General features: G+C 34.7%; 1 pseudogene across 2 annotated transcripts; it reads left to right on the plus strand.

Annotated features, from left to right (window-relative positions):
- Positions 1-854: 854 nt before the first annotated feature.
- Positions 855-7,432, plus strand: LOC147286380 (protein WHAT'S THIS FACTOR 1 homolog, chloroplastic pseudogene; annotated as a pseudogene). 2 transcript variants are annotated; one of them, XR_015122100.1, is made up of 7 exons: positions 855-3,143; positions 4,149-4,261; positions 4,345-4,410; positions 5,176-5,342; positions 6,026-6,127; positions 6,548-6,637; positions 6,773-7,432. The product of XR_015122100.1 is annotated as a protein WHAT'S THIS FACTOR 1 homolog, chloroplastic pseudogene, transcript variant X2 (transcript). The 2 variants fall into 2 exon arrangements; XR_015122099.1 differs by having other exon boundaries at positions 4,345-4,405.
- Positions 7,433-9,491: the final 2,059 nt, after the last annotated feature.

A 9,491-nucleotide genomic window follows, 5' to 3' on the forward strand; every position in this document is an offset into this window, starting at 1 on the left:
AAGAATATTTTTAAATTTTTACAAAAAAATGGGTTTTTTGAGTTTAAGGAGAAATCGAAATAAAAGTGGTAATTAAATTTGAACAAGTGTTAGATTTTAAGTGGATGGTTGTGCCACTTAAGATGAGGTGGCAAGATACTCTCTATCACAAGTTTTTCTCATATAATATATTATAACTATACTTTACTAGTTTATAAAGTTATAAGATAAACTTATATTATAATTTATATTTTTTAAAATTTTTAATTAGTTTATTAATTTTTGAGATAATTAGGCTTGAGTCATTTAGAAAAACAGTTTTTGGATAGAAACTGAAGGTGTTTTAAAATTTATAAAAAAAAAAATCTTTTTAATTTATAATAAAGTTCTTTTAATTTATAAGAAATATTTTTAATTCATAATAAAATATTTTTAATTTATAAAAAAATACTTTTAATTTATAATAAAGTTTTCCCTTGATTTGAAGGGTATTTCTTCTTTTAGGGTGTAGAGTGGATTCTCTGTACAAAATTTCAAAGTTAAAATCTAATATAAAGTCGTTAAAGAAGAAAAGTAAAAGGATTTGATTAAAAATTCTAAATTACTATCGATTTTAGTCTAAGAAAAACTCATAAAATGAATTAGACTTTAAGTCTCCTTTAGTTTTTTTAAACCCGTAAAATTTAAAGTTTATAGTTTATAACTTTATACCCTAAATTCACAATAGGTAAAACTAAAATAGTTAAAACACCCAACTCAACTCACCCTTAAAACTGTCGCACTCGTGAAATGAGGTTGGCCTAATTGGCCGAAGACAATAGCTCGTCTCTACACACCCGGGTTCGAACCTTCCCCCTCCCGTGTAATCCAAAAAAAAAAACACACACACTCGCAGTCGCCTCCCTCTCTCTGCGGTTCCCTGCGCCTGCGCCTCCATCGGTTCCAGCTCTCTCTCTCTTGCCGTCGCCTCCCTCTCTCAGTCTCACCACCGTCGCCTCCCTCTATCTGTCTCTCTGTCTCACCACCCAGTCACCCATCGCCAATCTAAGAAGGTAACAACCTAATTTGTGGGTTTCTTTTTTGTTTTTTGTTTTTGTTTTAGACACGTCAAAATGGAACCAATGCTCTTGTTTTCTTCAACCAAGGCCTCGCCGTCCACTTCCTTACCCTTCTTTTTGTCATACAAATCTTCTTTTCATCAAAAACCCCAACAATTTGTGAGAACCCATTTGTCACTCTCAAATATACTTCCAGAAAAGTCACAATTTTGGGGCAAGAGTGTGGTTTTACATGAGAGAGATGTTACTTTGGGTAATCTGATAAAAACTCGTGTCCCATTTGGGCCAATAAGGTCTGCTGTGAAGAGAAGGAAAGAACTTCCCTTTGACAACGTGATTCAAAGGGATAAGAAGTTGAAGTTGGTTTTGAAGATAAGAAAAATTTTAGTGTGCCAACCTGAAAGAACTATGTCACTTAGAGAGTTAGGTAGGTATAGAAGAGAGCTGGGTCTGAAGAAAAAGCGGCGATTTATTGCATTATTAAAGAAATTTCCGGCAGTGTTTGAGATTGTTGAAGAAGGAGTTTACTCGTTGCAATTTAAATTGACCCCGGAAGCAGAACGGATTTATCTCGAAGAGTTGAAGGTTAGGAATGAGATGGAAGACCTGTTGGTTGTGAAGCTGAGGAAATTGCTGATGATGTCATTGGATAAGCTGATTTTATTGGAGAAGATTGCCCATTTGAGGAATGATTTAGGGCTTCCTTTAGAATTTCGTGACACAATTTGTCATCGATACCCACAATACTTTAAAGTTGTTGCAACTGAGAGAGGTCCAGCATTAGAATTAACTCTTTGGGATCCTGAGCTTGCAGTTTCAGCTGCTGAGTTAGCTGAAGAGGAAAATCAAGCTAGAGAATTAGAAGAGAAGGATTTGATTATAGATAGGCCTCTCAAGTTCAATAGACTAAAGCTACCAAGAGGACTTAATCTTTCTAAGGGCGAGATGAGGAGGATATGCCTGTTTAGAGACATTCCTTATATATCCCCTTACTCTGATTTCTCGGGGCTGAGGTCAGGCACAATCGAGAAAGAGAAACATGCTTGTGCGGTTGTTCATGAGATTTTGAGCCTTACTATAGAGAAGAGAACTCTTGTGGATCACCTTACTCATTTTCGAGAAGAGTTTAGATTCTCTCAGCAGGTGAGGGGCATGCTGATAAGGCATCCTGATATGTTTTACGTATCCTTGAAAGGAGATAGGGACTCAGTTTTCCTTAGGGAAGCATATCGTGATTCTCATTTGATAGACAAGGATCGTTTGTTGATCATAAAGGAGAAGCTTCGATCTATAATTGCTGTTCCTCGGTATCCTAAAAGAGGTGCTCCCAAAAGTGAGGTAGATGGTGTAGATGTAACTGATGAGGAGAAAGATGGAACTATAGAGGAGGGAGAGGAATGGTCTGATACTGATAACTTTATGAGTGATGATGGCTTTGACGATGACGAAGATGATGACGTAGATGATTGGAGTGATGAAGATGATGATACACCCCCAGATTTCAACGAAGATGGGAAAACATTGAACATTGGAGTGAGCAAACCAATTGAACAGGAAGACAAATCGACTAAGAATGATGGACAGGCGCTTGTTCCAGTGTTGCCAGATGGTCGGCCAAGAGAGCGCTGGTAAATTGACAGATCTGTTAGACTCGCAAGGCATGGACCTTTTTCCTCATACTTGAGGTTTAGTGAAGTGTTCACTGGAAGATGAAGGCATCAACTACAAGTCTTATACTCCTCTATTGCCTTATGTAACAGAGTCAGATTATTTTTGTACTCTTCGTTAACTGAAAATTTTGTGGGAATGAAAAGTTGCAGCCTATTTTAATTAATTCTTCATGCTTTTTGGTGATATAGTGATCTAAAGCCTGACAAATTGCTCAACAGACATCATTTTCTTTGTCTTCAAGAGCCTGCTAGATTTCTTAGCAGCCAAACAGAAAACTTCATGATCAATTATTCTTCTTTTGTATCAGTGCGAAATTGAAAATTTCATTATCAGTTATTCGTAAATTGTTTGGGGGATTCAGGAAAATGCAAAGGTCTCAGACAATACTACTCACAGGCATTATACATATCCTGTATTAGCCTGCACTACTCCATGGTATGTCTTATAGATCTGTTTGGCCATGCTTTATTGCATTTTGTTATTTTCTCTTTAAACTTAGCTATTCATATTTTATTCAATAACATACTATCTGAACCTAAATACAAAACAAATTTCTGTTCATTTGGAAATGAATTTATCTGCTGATGAATTCTAATTTTTGGAACTGAATATCAAATATCATAATTCAGCGTTCATTATTTTCTAAATTGTCATGTGGTGACAAGTTCAGTAATGTGACTGGATGTTTTATATTCCAAAATGCAATATATGAAGCTAATGTTTCTAAATTCTGATGGTTAAGTTCAATACTTAATGCCTCAAACTATGAATTTTTTTTTTTGTTATCCACTTTATTCTTTGGAACGTTAAAACTATTATTTTGCATTGATTTGTCTAGGCTATGTACTTGTTTTTGCAAACCTGGTTGCTAGGTTGATTGCAAATCGTGTACCAAGGGAACTTATGATGTCCACACTCATTTTCACTGCTGGCTTGGGCAGGGAAATTTATCAGAACTCAATACCATAAAAGTATATCACAATTCATATAACGAAGTTTTATGAAAAATGTGACAACTTGATAAAATAAGAAAAGAAGTTTTTACCCAAATATCAGCACTAGAATAATCAAACTGATTATTCTGTTATGCATGGGGTTCATTGTGGCTTAATCTATTTTCATTATTTTCATCTTTATATATCATCCACAAAAACAACTCCTCTATCATATTTTACTGGTTCAGCCTATGTTGAGGTCAAACCTTATGTAGACAGTTTGTTGGTTTGTTCTCAACTTCTTGGTGCTGCAACTAAACAGGAATCTACCTAGTTTGTGTTTTCTGTGAGCTTGTAAATCAATCAGGATGTACCTTTCTTTAATCTCTGTTTGGTTTTTTTTTCCTAGTTACTATTCCTTCATTGCTATAAATTTGATGTGCTTTCAGTGCACTCCTATATTCTACTGTTTATACCAGGCGATAAACCATTTTACTTGCTGTAGGTTGCTTGGGAGCATGAACAGTTCTCACGGCTGAGAGTTACTGCTGCCACCCTTTCTGAACTCCCTGTCTCTCCTGAACTGTTAGAGAGCTCTGGAAGTCTGGTTGATGGCAGGTTCTGTTTTCTTAAATCCACTTCTCTTGCTGCTGGTCCTCTTATTATAATATTCTTTAGCTGAGATGTTGGTTTTTTTGCAGGCTTTTTTTGAGTGAAACTGCAATCATCAAAAGTGTCAAGTTAGTTGCTGAGAGCCTTGCGGTAAGGTTGATTTATCTGGAAATTAATCGTTAGCCTGTTTTTGTTATATGATTCTCTTCTTAGTTCTAAGACTTATCTCTGTAAGCATTAACTCAGTTTTTAGTTTGTATACCGTCAATTTAACTGTACTATTATTTTTTTCTTGCAAGTTAATGTAAGGAGATACAGCGTTTACCAATGTTTTAGAGAAAACCTAAAGCTTCTATAGGATGAGAGATTTTTGTAAAATATTCTGCCTGTTAACATTCAATATATTTGACAATTAGACTGATGGTCTGGAGAGGCATGATGAAGTCTATCTGGATCAACGGTGTGTGCCTCAAAAACTTTGGGTGACTTGATTTATTGAAGTCGAAACCTTTTTTTTTTTTTTTGGGTCAGATCGTAGTGGAAACTTGGGTATCATGTCATTTAGAAACTGTCAACATGTTATTTAGAAACTTGTTCTTTCATTTACACTGTAAATGGAGCTAAGCTTGGTTACTTCCATGTCCTTGGATATAGGAATTAGAAGAATTTATGACTTAAATGTGTTGTGTATTCATGTGAACAATTAATTTATGTTCATTATCAAAACAACTTTGATATGGCAATACTTTCTTGAACATGAAGTGTGTAACAATGTATTCTGAAATATGAATTGCTAAAATATGTCCTCATAGAATTGAATATGGTTAACCAGAAAAGTTACTGAATGGGTTAGAAATAGTTGAATGCTGACCTTAATTGTTTATAATCTCTAATGCAGTCTTTTCTTCTATTGTATGCAGAGGCATATCTATGGTCATGAAGGAAAGAACGTTCAAATCTTTGCAGACAACAGTAGTTTAGCAGTTAATCCTTCTTACATAAAATCATGGTTGGATCTATTGTCACAAACAACTCGAGTGGCGCCATTTTATCAAAGAGTGACCCATTTATCTTGGCATTGAAAAAGGTTTTTATAATTTTCATATTTTCGATACATTTTATGGTTTATTCCTCTGTATTTGCAATTGCATTCGCTTAATAATACGCTAAACTTTTGTACTATTAAATATATACATTTATGTTCTCTACTTTTCTTAATTTATGAAAAAGAACTAAGTTACTGAGTTGAAAATAGGTTGGAAGCATCTACTGCTTCTCTATTGATGGCAAATGTTCCGCATTCAATCTTTAAAAGTTTGTCAATGATACTTTGTTGGCTTAATAGATTGCATTTTTGTGATTGTAACAACCCGATTATGCAATATATTTGATATAGAATTTTTGGGTCTTCTTAAATTTGAATGACTTACTTTTTCTGAAATCAAATACCTAAATTTAGACTTCATGTGTGGCATATGGTGAAACTGCAAGCATGCCAACTTGCTCCCAGGTATTCATAGTTTAGGAAACTGGGGAAGGGCAGCACCCACTTCAGGCAGCCAATTGTAGGTCGGGTAGGGTATTCTGTGCTATATACAATGGGATAAGCAACAAAAGAGAAACCGGGGGAGGAAGGGGGGGGGGGGGGGGACCTTATGGTCAGAGAGGAAACATCAAATCAACTTGCCTCTTAAAAGAATAAATCTTCTCTCTTTCCCATTTCATTGGTATTTGTTTCTGACTTTTCAGATTATATATTATTGTTGACAGGAATTGGAAGATCATACAGATGAGGTTAATGTGCAACATGAGGTGCTTGATGGGATGTTCACTTTCTATGATTCAACTAGGGCTAGCCTAAACGTATATCAGGTATTCATTGTGTATTAGAAAAAAAAGTAAAAGGTACCAATTTTGTGTTATTTTATATTGATTTCTTATACTTGCTACTTTTCTAGTTTAACCATTCCATCTCTAGCTCTTATATCAATGTCCTTTAGTAATTACAAAATTCTTGGTTCAATATACTTTCAAGGCAATGTGTAATTACAACTTTTTTATTTAAATGTTCTATATTATTTGTAACCTGGGTATATCTAGGTTCTCTAATTATTATAACGGTCAAGCTTAAACAAGTTTCTCTTCAAATTTTTTTTATGTTTGAACTGCCATAGAAAGGACATGGAGATAGAAGGGTTCAGGAATTGTGTCATATATTTGTGTCATTTGTTTTTAGTTACTCATCAGTTTTTCTTGGCTTAAAAGGTAATCAGTTCAACCATGTTATTTCAGGTTGCTAGTGTTACATTCGACTTGCTGTTGCTTCTAGTGCTGGGATCATATTTGATAATGCTCTTCAGTTTTCTTGTCAACACAACTAGGGTATTGCTCCTAATCCTTATAATATGAAAGCATCAAATTTTGATTATCCCATTCTCATCATACTTGTTATGGTAGTTTAAATGGAATAGAGCAGAAATCTGAATTTTCTGATTCTCTAATGCTGCTCTTTGGCAGGGTCTTGATGATCTAATTAGTTTATTTCGACGACCTCCCTCATGTAAGGTGAAAACAGCTTGAGGTAGATGCAGGATTATGCCAGAAAATTGCTTTTTGGTACTGAAGAGTTTCTATGTGGCTTAGATAGATTGAAACAAGTTAACGAGTTTGTTAGTGGGTTCATCCATGTCTTGGCTAATTCATGTCACGAGGATCATCAGCTGCTGCTTATAGGAAGATTTTTATAACTTATTGCACCAGAATGAGAACCATCAAGGTGCTGAGAAAATTTTTGTTGAGATTCATATTTATCCGATTAATTTTTCTGGCCATAGGATGATGTTTACGTTTGTGCATGACAATTCCATTGGAATACCAGCCAAACAAACAAGGGCAGAGGTGATAGAAACATTTGTCTATTATTTATCTAGAAACATGATCAAGTTGCAGCAAAGAGATGTAAATTTAGATGTTTTATTCTTTGTTTGTAACTTGCTGGTTAGCAGAAGCCAATTTTTTAGAGTGATCAATTTCATCACACGATTTGTTTTGCTCGTCTGCTATGTTGTAGGTCTGACCCTATTGAGCTCCATATAATGTGGACTATGATGTATTTTTTAGGATAAATTAGGCTTTTGTCCTTGTTTATTCTGAATTTATTTTCATCTTTCTTATTCATAGTTCTAAGTTCTAACCAACATATTTATCCTTATACTCAGATAGTCTGACAGTTTGTAGGTTTGACCCTATCAATTTGGTGTAAATTGATAATTGTATTCACTTTGATCGGTCATATAATCCGAAGGTGAAAGACCGAAACACACAAGGTTGGGGAGAAGAGATAAAAGAATGTTACTTGTCTAATATGTTCACTTTTTATATAATTTTTCAAATTTTTTATACAAGATAGGGTGGTGCATGCAATTTTTTTGGCGCTTAAAGTAATAAATAAAAGGGCAAATTTTAGCAAAAAATCTCAACTTTTACTTATTTTCTCAATTGAGGATTTGATATTCAAAGTGTTCTAATTAAGGATTCCTAGTTTACTTAAGTACTAATCAAGGACTTTTCATCTATTCCCTCATAATCGTCGTTTAAAATTGGTCACGTGACCCATATGTGACCAAGTTGTAGGGGCAAAATCTTAGCAAAATGTCTCGATTTTTATCCCTTGTTTTAGTTGAGAATGTGACATTCAAAGTATTCCAATGAAGGATTCATAGTTTACTTAAGTGCCAATTAAAGACTTTTTGTCAATTCAGTTATAAATGCCATTTAAAATTGGTCACGTAACCAGCATATGACAAATTTGTGGGAGCAAAATTGTTTTTTCTCTTGGAAAAAAAAATTATAAAAAAATATCACTACTAGAATTAAAAAAAATAATAAAAATAAAAAAGAGGGGGTAGAAGATGCATAACCCTCCCACCCCCACCCCCACCCCCACCCCCACCTTCATTCCCCTCTTCGGCCACCGGCCGACAACTACCCCATCCTCATGCGCTTGTAACTCGCCTCTTCTCTCTCTCTCTCTCTCTCTCTCTCTCTCTCTCTCTCTCTCTCTCTCTCTCTCTCTCTCTCGACTTGGTCGACTCCAAAATCGAACTCACAAAGACCTCCAGAAGAACAAGATCCTCGCCGACGCTCTCGAGCTCTAACCGAACCTCGTCAACCTCAACGTCATCCATTCCATTCTCAACGTGCAGGTATGGGTGAGGAGGGTCGGTGGTGGGGAGGGTTCTACATCCTCCCTAGTCCCTCCCAATTTTTTTTAATTAATTTTCTCAATTCTTTGAATTTTTGTATTTCTCTTTTTTAACAATGATTAAAAAGATGTTTTTACCCCCACAAATTGGTCATGTGCAGGTCACATGACTAATTTTAAATAGCGTTCATGACTGAATTGACGAAAAGTCCAATTAATACCTAAGTAAATTAGGAGTCCTTAATTAGAACACTTTGAATATCGCATCCTCAACTGAGATAAAGGATAAAAGTCAAGGCCTTTTACTAAGATTTTTCCCCCACAAATTGGTCACGTGTGGGTCACATGAACAATTTTAAACGACGGTTATAACGGAATTGACGGAAAGTCTTTGATTGGTACTTAAGTAAACTAGGAATTCTTAATTGGAACACTTTGAATGTCGCATCCTCAACTGAGAAAATGGGTAAAAGTCGAGGCCTTTTGTCAAAATTTTCCATAAATAAAAATTAACCTCGTTATTGTAAACTAAGTTATTGAATATTTCAAATCCTAAAATTGTAAACTACCTGTAATCCAATTAAGATCTAAAATTTCTAATGATAAACCAAAATCTCAGACATGATTAGTTACAAACATTTTTTGACAAGCATTTGCCTTATTAGCTCATTTGAACCAAAGGTCTATTTCTTTAGCAGTTACTTTTAGTGTAATGTAATTATTTTTTTTTAACGCAAATGACTAATTTGGTCCGTGTAACTTGTCTGTTATTTTATTTGAAAAACTATAGTTTCAATTTTTTTTAATCAAGTTTATTAGTTTACTTTTTATTATAATTGTGTCCAAAAATAAAATTCCGTCATAATTGTAGACGGAAATTTCTTGTGGAACCTACGTGTAACGTTAACCTTTCTAAAGTTAGGGGTGAAATGGTCATAAAATATGAATGATTGCACTTGTCCTCCAAAAGATATCACCGTCTAAAATTTGGACAAATTTTAATTTTTAACTTGATTGCAAAGGCTAAACTAC

This window comes from Dryas octopetala, chromosome 4, assembly GCF_963921425.1.
Source record: "Dryas octopetala chromosome 4, drDryOcto1.1, whole genome shotgun sequence".
Taxonomy (NCBI): domain Eukaryota; kingdom Viridiplantae; phylum Streptophyta; class Magnoliopsida; order Rosales; family Rosaceae; genus Dryas; species Dryas octopetala.